The following is an 18,730-nucleotide window of genomic DNA, read 5'->3' on the forward strand; positions in this document are numbered from 1 at the left end:
TGTTGGTGCTTTGTGATCGTTAACCGACGGTTCACGTGCGAACTGGGAGGCCAGTCCATTGCATCGTCCAGAATCCGACGTAAAATGATGCGGGTCTCTAGTTAGTTTTAGATTATACTAGTACTTAAAGAAAAGAAACACGACCTGCATTTGTTTTTCTAGTTTATTTATACTCGATCCGATGAGTGCAGCAGATCTCATGGCCCTTCAAAGAAAGTTCCGCTAATAACCGAAGTTGGATCTCTTTAGGCTTTAATATTGTGAGTTTATATGCTGACTATACTTGTGACACATCGCCTTGGAAGTTGGAAGACAATAGTTGGTAGCAAGAATTGGTGGAAAAAGAGGTTGAATTTGACTAGTAGAAAGCTAGGAGCAATTGATTTCTTCATTAAAATCATAAATCCGATCAAATGGATGGGTAACTTATGGACTTCAACCGACCAGTTTCCTGCAAAACAGAAGGCCAGTATCAGAAATCTTGCAATTGGGAAGTTCATTCCCAAATTACTGGCAAAATAATGGCTTTGAATAAATCTCCTGATTTTAAATTTATGAAGGGACCTGATGGTTTTCTTCTCGTGACTCATTTCTTTTATTGCTATCAACATCACGAAGATTCCTACTTTCATTAAAAAAAAGGAAGAAAGAATTTCGTCATATCATTTTTCTTTTGTGCTGGCTCCCGTGCTCAAGTGGCACCTACATTATTTGCCTTGTGAGTTGTGAGTTTGGAGAAGTTGACGCTGTTCAACGCAAAATCAAAAAAGGAATTTTTCACTCGAGAACCCTATTTTTTGTCATAATTTTAAATAAGGGCCTCACATTTCTGATCTTTCTGATACAGGCAAAAGGTCTTTCATGTAAGTTGCCAACTTTTTATGCCAAAAATTGTTTTCTAAAACCATCATTGAGATTTCCTTCTTTCTAACACACAGAGATGATAAAAGGCCCTTATGATCGAAGTTGTACTGGCCTGTAAGGAATCCTCTAATTCTTCTTGAATTTGCAAACATGAACAATAACATAAATCACACGAAACAAATTTTGAAGGTTACCATTCAGTCACATGTTGCTCCTTGCAAAGTGGGTTCGACTCTAAAAAACTTGATCATATATATATATATATATATACATATCAGTCAAAGGTGTGAATTAATTAGCTGTTGAAAGCCACAGTGATCAAAGGTATGAAGCTTAACGCCTACGGATGAAAGCAAATCTCGAGGTTCTGCAACTTGCAATAAGGTACATCTTACTATATATGTCAATCTAACCAGAAACAGCCTGTTGCACACAGCTTCACACAAACTCTTTCTTTCCCTCTCGCGTTTTCGAAGAGCTTAAACCTTGTGATGCATGGTAGTGAATGTGGCATCAACTTTTATTGTTATCGACGGATACACGGGAATAAGCTTAAGGACATGGAAGAAGAAGCATTCCCGACTACTTCCAAGAGAGTTCGGTCATCTGCTTTTCTTCATTTCCAAATAAAAATGATTGAAAGCGTTTGGTGATCAGATTCGTAAAGCAATCAATCCACAGGAAAAAAAAAAAGAAACTCCTTTTTATTTAAAAACATTATTTTAGAATAAAAAAAAAGAAAAAAGTAAAAACTACATATATTGAAAGTGGAGCAGGGCAGAAGTGTGACACAACAGTGTTAATTAGTATGAGCATGGAGGTGTGTGCTTCTTGGCCGTTTGCTAATCTTTGTGGAGGGGAGGTGTGGGCCCCACCCACACTTTTTTCGCTTTGCTTGCAGGGCGTGCAAGTGATCTCGTGACCTTTTTCTTGGCCGCACTCTCTTCTCCCGCCCGTGCTCTCGCCCCGTCACGGGTGCACCCCCCCCACCCTGGGCCCCACCCACGGCCTACGGGGCCCCACGCCCACAGCTACTGTTACCAAACCAACTCCCCTCCCGTCCAATCTTTTTCTCAGGACTTCTTCTTCCTTTTCCGATCCTTTTCTTCTTCAAACCGTGGATTTCAGCATTCATTCCTGATGTGAATTTTGAATTTGTATTTGAACGTAAAAAACATGGATCTAAAATGAAACGAGAAGGTTGGACCTGAAACCTGCAGAGAGATCTCTGAGATCATCGATTTGAGATCGGCAGTAATCAAAGACAAAAGTGTTCCCATGATCGTATGTGGAATGTCGATAAAGAATTCAGGCAATCTATTGCTGATGGTGACGTACAACGACACTACTTAGTGATATTAAGCATGATCTGACTATGGTGCAGCCATAAGATTCTCGGCCGGCCGTCGGTCGGCCCAAGATCGCGAAGTTGTTAGTTTTTATCTCCTTCTCAACCGACTCGGGCCACCATTCCATCAACATATTTTCTGCTCCTGCTGCTTTAATTCAGGCGCTGCCGCCCTTTATTCTCGTGGTCGTTGCTTTAGCTTCAAGTTCTGGCTGCCGGCCCCTTCCACTTACTCCCCCACTTACTTTGGCTCTCCATGCTCTACAGTAGCATTGGTCGGCCGGCGTGCTTGCACACACAACACACACACATGCACGCACACATTTTTAATCAATACTTGTTTTACTGAATCTTTATTCATCGAAGTTGTTGGCCATGGCGCCATGGTGCCATAAGTTTCCTTTTAGAGTCGCCATTTATGGGGAAGGAAAAGTTGTTTTGTAAAATTAAATTAATTTCCGGATTTCAATTGGTGGTATGAGAAAAAGTTCCGTTTCACATTCAACTTTTGATAATTGCCAAGAAAACATCAGTGGGTTCACTTGGGGAAGGATGGGGCTCTGAATCCATGTCTGGTTAGCTATGAGAAAGAGAAGGATGTCCTATCCATCCAAAAGCCAAGATGAATGGAAAGATGATCTAAGAATAGAACAGTCTTTTCTTCTAAAAAAGCAATGCAGTTGATAATCTTCAGATGAGATCCCACTTCACCGCAGAGTGCAAATTGATATCCTCCAGCCGCTGATGGAGAACGAATAAACTATACTCAGTCGATTAATTCGGCCCTTTTTAGATGAAAGATTCGAGTGCTGAACGTCACAGGAAGTCTGCCCACCTACTGCATTTGAGGTTCCGAGAGGGCTTTTCTTCTTTCAAAACTTTGGTGATCAAGTATAATTTTAAACATCTATTGCCACATCATTGTTATTGCGCCGACAAGTTTACGCAAATTTCCCTTTGAATGCTCTTTTAAATAGGCAACCTAGCGTTAGGCGGATTCTCACTAAATTATGTTAAATGGAGATGCACTCGAAAGGTAGAACTCCCAGTGTCTGACTTTTTTCAGGTGAGTGGGAGGAGTATCCTATACACAAGCAAGAGTCCAAGTCCCCAGCTTAAGGATGTTCAATGAGTCTCAGTCAACTCCAGTTCCACTCAAACTCCTCTTCTGGTCAAACTTGACTCGAGATCGACTAGTTTAGTTCAAGTTTAAAAATAAACTAGTTTAAGAATATGAATGCAGCCCAAGCTAGCCAAGATCAGCTTAGTTAAGCTCGATTAAACTTGTGGAGACTTAATTTTATAAAAGGGCTTTCAATATACTAACAATCAAAGATAGCTTGAATAGGACGTTCTTTTGGCTAGCAAGGGTTGCACCATCTTAAATTTTTTCTTTTTTTTTTCTTTTTTTAATGGTTTGGCTAAGCTCAAACCTAAGTGAGCTTATATTTGGTGGAAGCAAATAATATGATTTTATATTTGGAAGCATGTTTTCTAAAATATTTTCAAAACTAAATACCCTCCCTAATGTGGCCTTGAAGACTTAGCTTAGGCTCTTTCATGAGCCCAAGTTCCCCTCCGGCCTACATTAAAAATCGAAGTCGGATATTTTCAATTCATTTTTTTATTTTAACTCTCATGAAGACATATACGTATATATATGTTACATAAGTACACGTGCACATGAATATATTTCTTTGTTTTTCTTTCTTTATGATTTAACATATTTTTACAAATTCTCATATATGAATATATATACATGTATTTTATTTTAAAATCTCTTTCTGTCTTTCTAAAATGATCTTCTCTTCTCTACTTGATTTAAACCTCATTTATATATATATATATATATATATATATATATATATATATATATATATATATATATATATATATATTCTTTTAAATCTTTGATTTTGTGATTTTCAATATCTCTTTATTTACTGACTTCACCAAGATCAAAACTCAAGTAGTAACCCAATATTAAATTCATGCTTGATAGTCTACAACCTCAATCAATTTTCAAAAACTTTTCTTTTTTTATAAAAATATTTATGATAATTATAAAAACAAAAATCTTATATGTATGTGGTTGTAAGAATGCTTTTAGATGAATGTTATGGTACAAATGTTTTATTCTCATATAATCATATAAGATCAATGCATTCACACTCACTTAATATCACTTATGATCACAAGCACATTTCTAAAAGAATTTAAGCAAGATGAGATGAAGTTCTAACTATGTAGTAACTGAATTAGAGCAAAACCTCAAACCTACTTAAAGATTTAAGAGAACACTAAATGTTTTTAAAAGATGATTTTCAAATTTTTTTAAAATATTTATAAATATTTCTCAATTCAAACTTTCTCAAATCAAAACGTTTTACATCTCGAGTAATTCTTCAAGAGCCTTTTCAAAAGTTTGAAACATCAAACTTTTAATATTTTTTTCAAACACTGCAATGCATATAGAATGAAAAAGATATTTAAGCCAAAACGAAATGCAACAACAATAACCATAGCCCTTGAGTTGATTACTTTCGGTAAAGGCACCGGGAACGGTCGATTCTTGTACCGATGGGCGAGCCAATTTCTCTCTCATTTTCAAAATAAAATCTCATTTTTTGGAGCACTCTAAAAACCAAAAAAATATTTTGGGGATGCAAACAGATGGCGACCGTGATGAAACCCATCATTATTTGACTCTGACTATAATTGATGCATTTTCACAAACTTGAACATCTTATATTGCCGATGATAAAACATCTTCCCCTCTTTGACCTTGACCTCATTGGCATTTTATTGCATTGCTTGATGACTATGTTTGCTCTCTTGTATATAAGAATAATGAGGAAGATCAATCATGTTCACTTAGAGCTAGGATCAAATACAATCCTCCTCAATTTAAGACTTGATTGAAATAATGTTTGTTTCTCTACTATTTTAATCATTATCTTATAAATTACTGCATTAGAGACAATCGATTTTGCATGCTTGCTCATATTTCAAAACTCCAATACCTATTTGTCGCGGTCATCGTGTTGTCGGGCTTGGCCTTTGGCGGCAGTACAAGACTAAGCCTAACAACTTGACTACACTTTGGGCAGGAAAGCCCCCTCGTTAGTACCATGAGCGTTAACTTTTGGTATATCGACGAGTGTCCATGAAAAAGTAGATAAACCTTACCCCTAGTTGCCTAATGAAAGATTTTATGCTCCTATTAAGCCTTTTGGCTAAGGTATATTGGCATATCTTATATGAAATAATCATAATTGATCAAATTAAACTCAATTAGGGTCATATGCTCCTTTTTCAAATATATGCATGATAAATGTGACCTTCCAAAATATTGGATTATCATTGTATGATGATGGCATGTGTGTCTTGCATACAATCTTTGATCAATTTAATAATTTTACACTTCATCTTTTTTATTTAAATCAATGTCTTCTTCGATCATCTCTATATAATCTTCAAAATTACCACGTCATAAAATCATGTTTTAACCCTTGTATCTAAGTGACATTGAATTTTCAAATTCTCTTTATCTGGCAAGTCCATTTGCTTTCAAAATCCACATTTTATCATACATTGTCAATCCCTCATTTATCCATTTATCTAACCTCCTATTCTTGAACATGATAGCCATCTATTGGCTCAATTACTAGTTTTGCTTAATTCAGGTTGTGCATAATTTTTTTGACCTCAACACTCATAGTATATCTTCCTCCCTATTTTATTACTTTCATTATTTTATTGGGTTCATTTATTCCAAATTGAATATCAATCTTTGCTTTACTCAAACATTGGACATGTGATTTTAACTTATTGAATCTATATCAATCAAACATTATGTATTTATTATACTCTACTGGAGGTTCAATCCTTTTAAAGTTAAGATTCTTCACAAGTGATAAATTGCTCATAATTTTCTATATTATTAACTTGATAGCTCGATATAAGAATCACTATTTACCAATCATATTTCTACAACAAATTTCTTTCCCACAAGCTTTCGTCCATGCATTCATTTTATTGAGGCAACTTCCTTTGCCTCAATCTCACGCTTGACTCTGGTCATGCATTCCCTTTTACCCTCATTTATATTTAAGTTCAAGTGTATTTCTTCATATTGATTTTATTGGGTCATCATTTATTCTAAGTTGGTTACTAATCTTTATTTTACTTCAACATATTCTATTTTCAATCATCAGACACTTGATTTTGACTTATTCATTCATCCCTATTAAGTGTATATCTTCATGAATCAAACCTCATATATTTATACTTTAATTGAGATTTAATTCTTTAAAAATTAAGATTTTCTGTTTTCCTATATTATCAACTTGATTTCTCGTCATGAGAATTGCCATCCACCGACCATATTCTTATAACAAATTTCTTTCGTACAAGCTTTGTCTTAATTTCTTCTCATTAAAGACAAAACAGAAATTCTTGCATACCAAAGCTCATATATATGTTATTACCTTGCACCCTAATTTTTCAAGAAAATATATCAATTTTCTTTATATAATTTTGTCCACACCTTCTTTTCATTGAAGTAATTTTCATTATTTTCGTTGCCTCAGTCTCAATCCAAGACATCAACCATTCATCTTCTAAGTACATTTGTGCATTCTGTTTTGAATCAGATCATAAGGCGAATAGCATTTCCTAATCCTTGAGCTCCTCGACATCAGTGAACCCATCTTCATAGCTCACACAAAAAATCTTTTCAGTCTTCTCATTCAATTGATCGACAACAAGGGCTTGAAACTTCCTCTTTTACCCTCAAAGGAATACCTAAGACCAAGAGAAGGTACATCAAAATTGCTTTTCAAAATAAAAAATTCTTGACGTCAAGTGATATATTGCCTAAATTGTTTTCCCTTTTCCTTCAAAAAGAGTATGCTTATAAAACCAAGTGACCTATGGTTGGAAGTAGAAAAATGATTAGGATGGTGAAGACCCCCTGAAAATATAAGGCTTTGTGATGGAAGAGTCCATAACAAGATGAATTCCTAAGACTTCTCCTATTATGAGGGTTCTTTGAGAAAAAGGGAAAAAATTCACTATGCGAAAAGGCTAATTGCGGCTTTCTTACCCCACTAAAACACCATTTTCAAAGCTAAGGCAAAAGTTGAAGGTTGATAAGACGAAAGGATGGATTTCATGGCCCATGACACATAATTTGTAGGTATAACTTTGAGGAATGGTCCGAGGGAAAGGTACTCTTTGCCTTTCATTTCATATAGAAGAAATTAACTCAAACTATGAAAGAGATATAACACACTAAAAATGAAAAACATGATAGTTCAAACCACTCAGCAAGATTCAATCTACTTGTTGTAAAAAACTGCGACATATACAACCGGTCTTCTAATTGCCACTACTTATAGCAGTAGACCATCTTTTTTTTTTTTTTTAAAAAAAAAGCCCCAACTTGACAAACAAAACAAATCACACATAGTCAAGCTATGATACCATGTGAACAAACTGAATATCTCACAAACAGGCAAATCTATCACAGTTCTGAATCATAAATTAATTTATTAAGAATATCACAAAATAGCTCTTTAAGAGCTTGATCGGCCAATAAACAAAGAACAACATGAGCTGTTGGGATCTCCAACAGCTTGAAACGTAGCCGATGAGAATCCTCAGCACTCTACAGCTAAGACATTTTGCTGGGCAAGCAGGAAAAAAAAGATTACAAAGATAAGAAAATAAAAAATAAGAGATTACACAAAGCAAAAGAAAAAAACATACTGCTGACCTCCTAACAAAGTGGATGTCATCCACAATAAAAGATATCCAGTGTTTCATAGCAATATTTGAAAATCATATCCACCAGTAAGCTTTTCCATCCACTTATGGCACAGATCAAGACTAGATTAACCAATCCCTTGGCATTCCAATGCAGAAGAACTCAAATGAATAAATGCATATAGAAGTACAAATATCATAACTGGATTGGAAAACAATCGATGATCACATGATGATACATACATATATGTTCACTCACTTTAACAACTGCAAGAAAAAAGTCAATATTGATTTAAATAATTTTGCTGCTCCTTGAACGCTTCAAGAATAACATGAAAAAAGGGAAGTTAAAAGAATTAAATTGCCAGAGAATACACTTATGGAAGCTAATGACAGACTTAACGTACTCCAATGCGAATGAAATACAAAAAAGTGTTGTAGAAGCATAAAAAAACAAAGTGTACGACACACAAAAATTTCATCAAACTTGAGGACTAGCACATTGAAGACAACAAATGAGTGAGATTGATAGGAAAAGATAACATACAAGAGCTGCATTGGCCATGGCAGACGCAGAGCCTTAGCTAGAGAGAGAGAGAGAACATGTTAACATAGATGTTTCAAGTGACCTCATATGAGAACACCCACCAGCGATTAGTGCTGGACCACCTTTGTTCTGCAGGTCAGGGTTGTAAATCAGAGACAAAGGATGAGTATCTAAGCAGAGAAAGGAGTTTTGTGTCGGCCATGGCCTATTCAAAAACTGGTGTGAGCAAGAGAAAGGGAGAGGGAGTGGAGGTAGAAGGTTTAGTGCATACCTTGAAAAAGAGCGGGAGCTTGGAGGGAGACGGGTTGCATTGCAGTTGAAGAAGAGGGGAGACGCAGGGAAAGAGCCTGTCGTTGAGAGGTTTAATCGAGAGGAAAGGGAGACAGTGTGTGGGCCGGAGTCTCGTCGAGAGGGAGCTTGGAAGTTTGTCTGGATTTACATTTTTAAGGAAAGCAAATAATTTTAAACACCATGAACGTTGCGATAACGTTTTGGTTTCTTAAATTAATTTTCTTCCTTTCCATTAATGAATAACACGGATAGTCCAACTGCAGATTGCGAAAGATGTCATATTATAATATTCCAGTCCCTTTAATCGTACATACACGAACTGAACCTGGTTCAGTCAATCGGTGGATCCGGTGCCCACCAATTAATAACCAAATACTTAATTTAATGTGTTTACATGCTTTGCAAAACCTTTATCCAATAAATTAGGATCCGTATCCCGTCTGAAATAATCAGGTCCAAAAAACTGCCAGGTTTCAAAGTGACTGATTAGGAAATTTCATGTGAAACCAATCACTGAGCTGAATAAACAAGTCCAATTAATTAAGAAACCAGATCTAGAACAGAAAATATCATATAAAACAAACCATTCAATCAAAATATTAATATACCACATACAAAAGAGAATTTGGTCCAGGAACATAGATTTTCTTGCTCAAACACCCCCCCCCCCAACCCTCTAAAGATCGATCAGAGAATCAGATCTGGATCACCAGCTTTGGTAATATCCTGACCCATCTACACATTTACTTTTAATCTGCTGGCAGCCTTTCATCGCTTTTTTGTGAAAGTGTTCTTATATGTAAATTTACACACATAGCTGACTATTTTACCCAAAAAAATATAATTTTTTACTATTTACATAACAAAAGTGCAGTATACAATAATAAATTACTAATTATAGACAAAAATATACATATGTATTAAAAAACCTTTCTACTACATCTCTATACTATATAGGGGTCTCCCTCTTATTTCTGAGATTTGTTCTTAAAGGTTCCATTGGGTGGTCAAAAATCAATTAAATCATCAATAAACATTAAACGCTCATCTGGTACTTGTTTCATAGCTAGTGTCATATTTTGTCTTTTTAACCATCGGGAACATCTAACACTTGACATGTTTTAGCTCAATATATGTGCATGTAACACATACATGCACTAAATTATCATGTCTACCAATGTGACCCAATATGACACCAGGTTGTATTAATTTGTTGATTATCTGTCCTTATTCAGCCAATGCACTACATTTTATGCATTTAATTAATAAAAAAAAACCTTCGCGCTTGCAGTTGTCAGGATTGCCAAAAGTCATAATGCAGTTTTATATATTCAACATGTGGATGTGCATGGAAAATTTAACAGGGAAAAAGAAATGCAAAATCTAACGCTTGCGTAGATTCAATTTCGTGAGCCTACGAACAATTCGAGACGTACACGCAAATATTTGATCAACATATCAGGTTTTCGAGATTTTCTACTTCGATAGATTTAAAAATTTTGGGCTTATAGTTAAAGTTAGATTCACTAAAAGGAACTTCAAAGGTCGGACATGTCAAAGACGGTACAGTACTTTAGATGGCATATTTGTAAGCAACACACATAATACAATATATACTTTACACAATCTTAATTAACTACCTTCTTGCACGATTTTCAATTTGTCACTAATCTCTTCATTTTTTTTGGTATCACATTTCATTTTGAGGGAAAAGAAAAACCGGTTAATAGTATAGTCAGGATTTACTGTCACATGTATGGTGAGCAAATAATATAATAATATTGATAAATTTGCCATTGAATTAATTTTAACTCACTGCAGGATTTGGTGGTCATAATCTTGTTAGCAGTGTTCTTCCTAGCTTATCTTCCCTAATAAAGCTTAAAGCTTGCCGTAATAAGTAATGTCACGATGAGACAACACTGGCTCAAACATCTTCAATTGCCCACCAAACCTTGTACCTGTTTTTTTATTTTTTTTTTCCCTAAGCAAATACCAGCCTGGTTCGGTTGCAAGATGAACATCAACATGATGATCACCCCGGTAGCAGAACGTGCTTCTAGTAGTGACCATTTCTTGCCCCGCCAACAAGCTCGCCAACAAGCTCAAGCAATTCCCTTCTCAACCTATTATGGCACGATTTTCAATTTATCACTAATCTCTTCAGTTTTTTTGGTGTCACATCTCATTTTGAGGAAGAAGAAAAACCGGTTAATAGTATTGTCAGGATTTAGTGTCACGTACGCTCAATTTTATGGTGAGCAAATAATATAATAAGATTGATAAATTATCCCTTCAATTAATTTTAACTCACTGCAGGATTTGGTGGTCGTAATCTTGTTAGCAGTGTTCTTCCTAGCTGTATTCGCTGGTAATTGTGAGAAGCAGAATTACTACCTTAAGTGTGTTGAACAGCATGAATTAATGCATAAAAAGAGAAGACAAACGTACAGTATTTCATTCATCTCGTTCTCTTCTTCTCACAAAAAAATTTTTAGCTTTCTCACAAAAAAAGTTTTAGCTAGCCGTCAACACTTAGTAACACTTGTGGCCAGCACGTCTTGAAATCAACATAACATATATAACATACATAATCCCTACTTGGTCTCGTGTTTTACCTGCTTGTCGACTTGGATATTCGTACCAACTGAGAAGCAACGCCGCGTATATTTTACAAGCAAGTTCCGTTGGAAGGGTGCTTTGCAAAAGGATTGACGCATGTGACTCATCGAAGGGGTGATGACGTCCAATGCAAACAGCTGAGGTATGGATCCCCTCCCATTTTATTAAATTTAACAATGAATGAAACAATTACAAAGAACAAACAATCAAGAACAAGAACCAGCCCTAACAATAGCCAGCCCTAGCCTAGGAACTTGCTGCCAACACCCGGCAAGATGTTTTAAGCATGGCGGACGATTGAGACAGGCAGCAATTCACATTTGTTATCCATAGTTGGACCTCTATGGGCAATGGGCTTTCATATGATCCCTACTTATTATATTGCTTGTGAACTCCTTATATCTCTACTGTACCTCTCTATTTCACCTTGATCCAGAGCCACCATTGAGAGCTTATTCTTTTGATACTTTACCTTTTACAAACCATGCACATATATATGTCTCAGTGAATGCGACTTAGGCCCTTTCTTCCTGGACGGGCCGACGGTGTCCATTTTCCCACCTTTAACCTAGCAAGAAAATCAGTTTGGTTGTTTTACTTACTCGACCATATGTTTCATGTTTCAGGAGACAAGTAGTTGGACGGTTGCACCATTATTGAGAGATATAGTTTCTCTATGGTAACAAATTTTTTCTTTCTTTCAGTATGATTATGCCTTGCCATAATTATGAACGTGGATTGGTTCGACTGTTGATGGGGTGGGACTGGATGAATTTAATCATAGTCTTTGACAATTTTTTTTCCCTTTTCCCTAAAGAGGATGACCATTGCATTTATGGTTCTTTTGAGTAGTACTCTATTTTCTAAGAATGACAAATACAAAAAGAAAGAAACTATTTAATGCCATAGGAAAACTCTCCCACGAATGGTGCAACCGTTCCTTAAACATATGGGCAAGTACCTAAACAACAAACCTGACTTCTTGTTAGGTTAAACTGACTTGCATTGGAAAATTAAACATTGCTCCACAATTGCCCCACATCCTTATCCCATCAATGTGTATCATATGAGAAAGAGAGGGAGAGAGAGAGAGAGAGAGAGAGAGAGAGAGAGATCACCTTCAACCATTCATCCAGTGCACCAGCAGCTCCAATTCCTACCTCTATCTTTGTTGTCCTCTTGGTTACCATTCATCCAGTGCACCATTCCTGCCACCAGCATTGTTGTCCCCTTGATTTCTAGACAATAAGCCAACAAAAAAGGTCATTATCACACATGCATGTTGTTGAATATAATATTCAAAATGACATACACGTTGAAACTTTATTTGGTATTCATTGCTTTACAATGGCTAGACACATCTTAATGCTTAGATCATGCACACAATAACCTATACATATGCACATGCACGAACTCATGGGTGTAAATTATTTGTCCCCACTGGAAACATTCAGTAATGGAGTATGTATGCCACTAAATCTTGTAGTAAATTATACCAGCCATGCAAATAGTCTCACTCTAAGAGGGAGGAGCTTTAACCCTACATTACCAATGTTTAAGAATCCATTCTAGGATCAGGGTCAATAGGCCGTGAGCCTACTTTAAGAGACTGTATAAAAAACTCTTGTAATGAAGCATATTCCTCCAATGGTAAACCAACTCCTTCAAGATCTATAAAAAAGAGATGGTTATCGATACTCTTTCAACCTTAGATACCTGACAGACATAATGTAGCATAGCAACGACAATACAGGGTGTCCAAGATTACATATTTTATTACTCAGGCATACACTTTTGCGAATCCTATCATTTCAGAAGATGACAATACAAAGTTCACAGTAAACAATCCCAAAATTTGAAGCATGATGACATTTTTAAAAGGCACGATTCATACAATTCCAAGTAACTAAATAGCATGTATCACAGTTCTCTGGTCATAAAAAGGACAGTCCTTAAAGGTTTAAAACAGGTTGACATATTAGGCAACAAGAATACACATAAAACATCAACTCAAGATTATTCAAAGACAGAAGTAGACATATCAAAAGCCACAACCTCTTTGGAATGTTATCAATGTAAAACGAATTGGCACATAAAGTTTGTAAGGTCATACTTTGTAGTCTGTAGATTTGGTTGTTTATATGCAATAAGGCAATGCGAATAGCAGAAAGAAGCCTTACTCGTGTGAAATGCTCGAGCCCAGCATTTGTATACCAACGATGGAAAAGGTATTGGTATTTCCTGTGGCAAGAAACCAGTAAAATTGCAATTAAAAGTTTAACTGGTCAAAAGTTTTATGTGGAAGAAAAGAGCAAAGTTCAGTCAAGTCTCTGGTCAACTACATCTGCAACACAGACATTTGATACTGATAAGAAAAAAACATCCAAAATAATGAAGACTCAAGTACAGAAGCACCTAGCAGCTGCCATACACAATAAAATAGAAGCACGGGAATTGAATAAATGGAAATAAATAATAACCAACATTAGGTCAGAAACTACAAATGTATTTTTTTCCAGGAGCTGTACAACAAGAAATCAAGTATTACCCAAAAAATACTGCAGTCACGAACAAGAGAATTCAGGTGTAAGGTTTTATCATGACAGCTGCTGAACAATACTTTCTTTTACATGCATGCTTTGAAGAGAACAGCTTTTACTGGTGAAAAAAAAGAGAGTTCAATGAGACATAAATGATTGGAGAAAAAACCATGGTTCGCTAACCACGAACACTTCTCATCTATGAAGAGATCTATGGTACTGATATGAACAAATGTATGCTTGTGTGTGTTTCATACAAAATCATAATCACACTATACAAAGCGCTATAAACAAATATATAAATGTATGACTTCAATGGACGTAGTGCAATCAGGCGCAAGGTGGCTCACACTTACGAGATACGAGGTTTAAATTTTGTAGTCGTTGTCACTCTCCGGTATGTTACTCCTTTAGGTTGCAAGCGGTGGTAAGCACAGAGACTCAATGGGGGCTCAGTTCATTTTTTACTTTTTATTGTGTCAGACGCATTTTCGTCTAGTTAGAACCTGCAGTAACCACAGAGGATTCAATCTACTTGGGTCGGGTTGGACAGCTCGAGCCTTGTCCACTATACCTTGATATGGATGCGCTAGTTTTGCTGCATTCTGATCTTGACTCTGTACCCAAGTGGTCCACAACCCAATCCATCTTCTTGTCCTCTTTCTAGGATGGCGTGAGACTAAAAAAAGAGAATTCGGGTAAAATTTTCACCGTCATTTCTTTGATGGGAAACATTTTTTTTTTCATCCGCGAACTGGGAAGGAAAACATGCGACAAAGACATCTACTCTTGTATTTAAAAACTTATCTTGGTGTGTACATGCCATCTCTTTGAATTCTCCAAATTAATCCAACAATCCAAGGCCTTGTGCTTCTTGAGCAATTCCCATGTGGTATCTCAACATAATGTCACTCTTGTTTGAATATGCATCTTATTTCCGTTCTCATTTATTCTGAAATGACCACGAAGTCAACCCCGAATAGGACCGTCAGGTTCAAGCCCAAAATCTACAAAGAAGTTTGGATTCAGCTTCAATCCACCCTTCTCTGTGTCAACGTCAATCTGCATCATATGTGAGCCCTCCTCCAAGATCCCTGGATAGAATTGCCGATCCCATGTGCTAAAGAGCAAGTTAGTCATGTACAATCTCTTACAGTCCAAGCTCAACTGGATCATTTGTGGCCCACCTCTGAGTCTGTTTCCCTGAGGAAAGCAACAAAAGGTAAGCACAATAATGACTTGACCAGAAGCAGCAATGGCGAATTTTTTCAGTAAATTACACACTTTTACTTCTGGAACATCAAACTGAAACTCCACCCCATCTTCAGATACTGCAACTATCTGGCTTCCCTTCTCAATGAGTCCACCAACCCATAGTTGTCCAGTCAAACCAGGCTTTGAAGGGTCCTCAATGATGTATTGCCTCACATCACCATGCAACCAGTTTGAGAAGTAGATAAGGAAATCAGTTATAAGTCCAGCCATGTTGGGCAGAATCCAATTCGAACCTTCAAAGGTGTCACTGATATTGCAACCTAGAAGAAACAAACAAGCAATTTAGGACCCCCCTCTCTCTCTCTAGTACTCTCTCACAGATGCGCACATACAGTAATGTGAACATCAGCAAATGGTACCTCATGGCTCCACGATCCACTTGGAGGCTGAAAAAACCTAATCATGTTGCTGCTTAATGCAGACCCAACGTAACATGTATCTTTTGATGGGTCATGAAGAAAACGAATCTGCAGGACAGTATCAAACTAGTCAGAACTAATGGCGACTACAATAGATGATCATAGGCTGTAATTTAAAGCCTATTCAAGCATAGGGTGCACTTTTCAGGCCGATGATATTTGACACTAACCTCCAAAGGTAGGAGACCTGAGTTACCAAGGTCCAATGTCTGTTTCAGTTCACCATCAGGCCAGCTGTATACATGTAGATGTCTTCATAAAGACCATCTTTTATATGTTGGAGACTGAATCCTTTCGTAAAAGCTTTTGGTGCTCCCCATCATGATGAACTAATTATGGTGTTGTGTCGGGGCTGATACCAGAAGTCATATCCAAATAGAGGACTATTACCAGGTTTGTGCCATCTGAACAAGAACATACATATCGGAGATCAAAAGGACCAGATTTCAACACAAATGAAGATGTGCCCATCAGAGCACTCACATCAGATGCATGGGATAAAAGCTAAAATTCATTCCAAGAAGTCCATGTGATCTTTAGAGATGTATCTTATCACAGCAAAATCAAGTGAGGACAGAGGTCATGCTCATGTGAGGCAGTGTTAAGTAATCTTGTACAAGTAAAAAAAAAAAAGAACTTGCCAGAACCAGTTCACTGATGGGAAAGCTCAACCAGTCACTTAAATTTATAGAAAGAGATCAGATTTGGTGTGGGAAGAACTAGTGATACTGGTACAATGCAAGTCCCCTGCTTGTTTTCTCTAAACAATGAAAAATAAAAACTGCTGAGCCATGTGGCTCAAATTCACCGTCATGCTTGGAGATATTAAATAAAACTGGATTGCATAAATAACTGACATATAAGTTTGTACTAGCACCAATACCCACTAAATCCCTTTGAGAGTTACAGGCGACATGAATCACCGGTGGAGGCGGGATGTACAGGTGAATCTTTTCACTGCAAAAGATCACTTCCGACAAAGATTACCATTGCTATAGACTTACAACGACGAAGGTAATCACTGTTAGCCTCGGATTGGCTAGCACCCACTACAGCCACTTGCTGCAGAACTCACACACACAGCCGTAGGAAGCCCAGCTTCTCTTCACGTCAAAAGAATAATCTTCATTAGGGTTTGATTACCCTTAAGCGAGTTTAAGTACAAGACGTTCTGGGTTGGGTTACACAACCTATCTAGACCCGACCCATTATGAAGAAATGACTAATTTAAAAGCACTCAGAAATGATAACGACAGAAATTAAAGAGTTGCTGAAAAGAATTGCTGAATGAAATAACTTGCGCCTAACAATTCCCCCTCCCCCCCCCCCCCCCTTCAAAAACACCTTGTCCTCAAGGTGTAAAATCTGGAAATCGATTAATAATGTCTTGCGCCTTCCGCCTTTTCCCATGTTGCTATGCCTTCCTTGGTATTGTTCCACTCGATTAACCATTCAATAGATTTGGTCCCATCCTGGTTGATAGTGCAAGTGCCAAGTCGGCAGAAGGGAACAGCCCTGGTTTGGTCTTTGTTAATGGGCTCCAAAATTATGTCTTCTTCAGCTGGTGGTTGGGAACACGGCTTAAGCTTGGAGACGTGAAAGAGGGGATGTGTATTACTTTCAGCCGGTAGTAGCAACTCGTAAGCGAGAGAACCAACGCACCTGACAATGCGAAACGGGCGAACATAGTGGGGGGCGAGCTTATTGTACCCTCGTGGCCGACGATGCTCTGCTGCGTGGGGCGCAAATACACCCACTCGTCTACCTTATACTGCTGTTCTCGGTGTTTACGGTTGTATTGGATAAACATCCGGTTGTGCGTCGTAGCGGGATGTGCCTTGAGATCTCCCAAAATGGCATCCTCCACTGACTTTTCCCTCACTATGTTTGGCTGATAGCGACGTATGGTGGGAGGGGGACACCCATACACCGCCTCAAATGATGTGACACCGGTAGAGGAGTGCCAACTTGTGTTGTATGAGAATTCAGCCCATGACAAATAGTCTGCCCAAAGGCGGGGTCGTTGCCCTGCAAAACAACATAAGTTTCTAAGCACCTGTTTACGACCTCTATTTGGCCATCGGTCTGCGGATGGTACGCTGTGCTAAACTGCAACTTTGTGCCCTGTAACTGAAAATATTCTCTCCAAAAAGTGCTAATGAAGATGGAATCTTTATCGTTGTTTATCGACCTGGGCATTCCATGCAGCTTCCCAATATGATCTAGGAAAGCACGAGCTACCGTCTAAGTTGAATATGGATGCGACAATGGCACGAAATGATTTTGACAGGCGGTCCACCACTACCAAAATAACATGCTTTCTCCGGGACGAGGGTAGGCCTTCTATGAAATCCAGTGATATGTCTTCCCATAAAAGCTCTGGCATGGGAAGGGGTTGAAGTAGTCCTGCTGGTTTCATGGTCTCATATTTGTTCCGTTGATAGATGTCGCACCTCCGTACAAAATCGATGATGGCTCTTTTCATCCCCGGCCAATAAAAAGTAGGCCATAACCGACGGTACGTGCCCTCCACTCCTTCATGACCAATCGTCTGCTCATTGTGGTAATGTTGTATAAGGGTTTGCGACAGGGTGGACTGGGGTGGAACGAAGATGCGTCTACTGCGATATAGGTATGGTGATTTCCACTCATACCCATACACCTTATGGGGATTCCGCTCCAACTCTTCCCTGATTTTCTTTACTGAGGTGTCTCTTTCTTGCGCATGTCGAATCTCGTCCCACAAGTGAGCCTAGACTTGTGAAATTGAAAATAAGCTACTAACCTATGTGACACGGATACGGCAGTTTGGGTCATGTACTGGCATCGACACACCGACACACGGATCCCAACACGTGGACACGGCTGGATACGTTTTGGATCGGGTCTGGGTCAGACCCAATCCAAACCACTCTCATAACCCGATTTTCTTTTTAAACCTCGTTTTCTTTTTACGCTTTACCCTCGACGGTCGACCTTCCTTTACCCTCGACGACTTTCGCAACAGCACAGTTCAGCAATGACGGGCGACAGCGACGACCTCCGGCGATCGACG

At 37.9% G+C, this 18,730-nt stretch overlaps 1 pseudogene; it reads right to left on the reverse strand.

The window, feature by feature from the left end:
• Window positions 1-11,559: 11,559 nt before the first annotated feature.
• LOC116253064 (selenium-binding protein 1-like) lies at window positions 11,560-16,445 on the reverse strand (annotated as a pseudogene).
• Window positions 16,446-18,730: the final 2,285 nt, after the last annotated feature.

This window comes from Nymphaea colorata, chromosome 4 (assembly GCF_008831285.2).
Source record: "Nymphaea colorata isolate Beijing-Zhang1983 chromosome 4, ASM883128v2, whole genome shotgun sequence".
In the NCBI taxonomy this organism is placed as follows: Eukaryota; Viridiplantae; Streptophyta; class Magnoliopsida; order Nymphaeales; family Nymphaeaceae; genus Nymphaea; species Nymphaea colorata.